Genomic DNA, 4215 nt, shown 5'->3' on the forward strand with positions numbered 1-4215 from the left:
GAGATACAACGAACAGAAGGAAGATCGAAACCGATACCCTTTTGTACCTCACATTCCCTCTACACTGTCGAATCGTACCTCTTCCACAGACGTATTAAACAAATATACGCGATTATACGCGTGTAGCATAAATAAAGCGATACGATGCAGTTATCGATGTCCTCGATGCATCACGCGCGTACGCGCGCGCGTGTGTACATACATTCAAACACATACACATACTATAAATATTAGTATCTCTTTGTAGTAGTTAATTGATCCCTTATCTGCGCCGCTGGCCGTACTTTCGAATCGTTCTTTCGTTTCGGAGGTCCAGAACGTGTGCCTTTTCTCGCGTTTTTCACCGGTCTCAAAATATATTTCTTTTATTTTCAACAAACCACCACGGCCAGTAGCGTGTACCTCTCGTAGGAATATGGTTTCTTCACCCCCTTGGTTCCTTTGATCGTTCCTTCGAAGCTCTTCCAAACGAAAAGCTACCGCAACCCGAACTGTAATTGGACAGAGCATGAAAAAGTCCGTGTAAATTGACTTTCGATTCATAGGGGTAATCAGTAGTATGACCAAATAGGTATTTATAATGGCTGCTGCTAATGAAACAGTAGAAAAGAATGAAAAGATGATACACTTGGTTGTTCGCCCGTTCAACGAGGGGATTGAGCGGCTGAAGGTGAGTGACAATAAAAAGGGGGATTATTTTTGCACAGATTTAGTGGCAGTGACTTTTATCCCTCTGACATGTTGTGTAAAAATAGACTTAGCGATGTAAAACTAACGGCCAAACCTTAATCACCGATGAAAAAAAAAAAACGTGTAACCGTGACGAATTCATGTGACACCTATAGTCTGTATTTTTTTTCCTTTTTCTTTTTTTTTGCGACTTCTGGCAGACAAAGTATGCGTGTATCGTAATATTATCGATTAATACTTGAATGAAAGCGTAGGATTATGTCCCTCTACAAACTGTTTATCGTACCCCTATTTGTTCGTATTGATGTTTCTTAATACATATATACGAGTAGTTTGCTCAAGTTTGGTGAGGAAAGTAGGTTTTTACTGGGATCGATGACGAGCAGAACGTACACACTTCTTTGAGGTGATTTGTTTGACGATTGGTGCAAGGGTAATGAGACTTTTTATTGTAAAAAATGAGACGCTGAATTTAGAAGAATGGTTATTCGATCAACGAAGGGATATTTATTTTATCGATGAATCCATCAAACTTTCCAAATACGTTTTACCGTTAAAAAGTAGATCAGACATCGTTGATCGTATAACATTTGACACACTCTATTCTTTATTGTCGATTAGAAGAACTTTTATTAATTATTTGTATATTGATCCGATACTTAGAAAATCTTGCGAGTGTGCATGGAGCCATCGTTGAAGAAAAAGCTAAAATGTTTCTTTTTCTTCCAATGTTGTCGCATAGGAATTATTTCACGAAAAATAATCATAATTTAGAGAATAACTCCATGAACACACGACGACAGAACAATTCGTTTTATTAATTTCCACGATAAACCCTTGAACGATTAACTTTCTTGCAGCATTGTAGAAAAGTAGCATCCTTTTAATACTTGAAACAACTTACACACTTCTAGACATAGTTTGCAGCTGACGTAATGAATAATGTTTAGACTTTAGGTAGAGAAACGTATTTTCGTCGAGAGCATAGACGACGCGACGGTAAAAAGAAAATAAAAAAAAACAGACGAAAAGAAAATAAAGCCCCGTAGGAACCGAAAGAAGAATGCCGCAAAGGCGTGTTTCATCCCGTTTCTGCAACGAATTTCCAAGAACGAGCGTATCGCGTGGCGTTCATCAACGAAAACTCGAAGACATGCGAGATGCTAATAGAAGCTGGGTGCATCTTCAACGTGGATTTCGCGTGACCGAGCAAACAAGTGAATCTCCGTCGATATTATCCAAGCAGAAACTTGTCCAAGTTTCGACGACAAAATTAACAAACAAAATTGTCCTTAGAAGAAGCACCCAATTTCTCCCGATGGTCCGAAGCTCGACAACGATGTGGCCTAATTCGAACGAGAGCTAAAAATCAATTAGTGGAACCAATATTAAAGTTTAGACGAAAAAGGACAATATTTACGAGCTACAATAAATAGTCGTACGAATATTTGATATTGCATTTACGACAATTTACAACGACTCTGCAGCGAGTACGCAGTATTAATTTAAAACTCGCGGACAAGGCTGTTGAACAAAATTTTGTACGATACGCCAAGTTGTAATGTATAATTTAGAGGCACGGCGAATTAATGTAGCAACGCTCTCGCGCAGAGAATATGATGCATTCCAAAAGGAGACACTCGTTCTGTTATACTCATATGTGATAGCAAAGCGCTTTCGACGATTTTGTAGGTGTACATTGCCAGACCGATGGCTCGGAATTCTTCAGCATCAAACGAAAAGTGGCCATTTTGCAGGAAGAGACTGAGTGAGAGAGAGAGAGAGAGAGAGAGAGAGAGAGAGAGAGAGAGAGAGAGAGAGAGGGGAAGAGAGCATGAGAGAGAAAGAGAGATGCGGACAAGAAAGAAGAGAGGATTACTCGAACGGACAACTTTTTCGACCAATTGTCACAAGACTTATTTTGTTACAAAATAGCGTTAGCAATTAATTAAATTACCTCAACAAGAAAATAAAAGAATGTAAAGCGGGAGAGAAGGACGCGGTGCGGTAAGAATGCTTTTGAATGTAAGAAAGAAATGATCCATCGAACGATGTGTATTATTCTCGGTATTATGTGTGTCTGACGAGGCCACGTCCCGCGTTACAGACTCCACGGATAAGCGCTTTTCTATGTTTAATCGAGTACAAAAATATTGTACATACTACGAGTGTATTATCATAAGTGTGTGTAAAAAAAATGTTGTGGAATTAGAAAGGTACGTTTAGAGATTGCTACTCGAACTACGATATCGTGGAGAACATATAAAGTAATGTTATAATTAGTTGTATTAAAAAAGTAGAAGAAGAATGAAAACACGTTTTCTACGATATCGTGGATCATTCGAGTTCGCAGATTTTCGGTTCTAGTCCTTCTAGTCACGTTAAAAATCCAGAATCTCACGACATATATCGCGGCCAGCGTACATTCCGAGGGCTACAAATTGAAGAGAGCCTCCCGAAGGACAGCGTACCTCTTCGAAACGAAGCAGAAGAGGAGGAGCAGGAGGAGGAAGGAAAAGAAGAAGAACGGGTGGAAATGTTAGAATACCGCGACAGGCCTGGCGATCTCCCACGGGGGAAACACACACAGACAACTGAAAATAAGCGCCAGGGCGAAATAAAACATTACCGACCATTTATTTATGAACCGTAGAGATTATTTGTATGGTTATACATTTATTTATTTGCGTTACTACCATTGTTATTATATTATTATTTATATTACCATTATCATTATCATCATTATTACTATTATCGTCATCATCATATACATACATAGAAGTTTGCAATCCACAATTATTTCTTTTATTTATGTCAAATACTTTCTTCGGAAGCTGATTCACCATGAGCATACAATAGAAACTATAATCAAGGATATTTTTAAGAAACAAGACCAAGTTTTTTCACCTTTCATTCGTGCCAATTTTTATCTCACTTCGCGTCTGCATTGGACGAGAATTCGAAGGAAAAAGAAGGCAGAAACGAGGAATGACACGAGGAGTTTCCTGAGCACGCCGTTGGCTTTCCAGAGGTCCGCGGGGGGCAGAGGAAACGAGAAGAAAGGAAATCGATATTGGGACCCCCAAGGGCACGCGTTATGTACGCCCCTGTCGGCTAAATTGCAGCCGCCCTGGGAAAAGAGCCAGTTCGGAAATTTCGACGTGCCCTTTTCGTTCGCACCCCACCTCGAGAAATATTAGGTAGTATGGGAAATTCATTTTTCCAATTAAAATGCTTCGTCAAAGATTAGCTCGACATTTTTCTTTTCTATTTTTTCTTTACATACGTTAAATAATAGTTGTTTAGGATTAATTTTTTCGAGAATGTACAAAAATGACGAGAAATTCATCTAGCGATCGATACCGATGAGAATCGTTGCAGCTGCGATCTCTAAAAGATCAGGAAGTAACAAACGAAAGTTTCACCTCTCCGCGGATGATTTACGAGGTGGGATGCGAGTGGGGTGGTTTTCGCGTCCCTTCTTCCAGGAAATTGCGTGTAATGGACCGGTTCTTATTCCACGTT

Source organism: Habropoda laboriosa, unplaced genomic scaffold (genome assembly GCF_001263275.1).
Source record: "Habropoda laboriosa isolate 0110345459 unplaced genomic scaffold, ASM126327v1 scaffold18, whole genome shotgun sequence".
NCBI classification, from domain to species: domain Eukaryota; kingdom Metazoa; phylum Arthropoda; class Insecta; order Hymenoptera; family Apidae; genus Habropoda; species Habropoda laboriosa.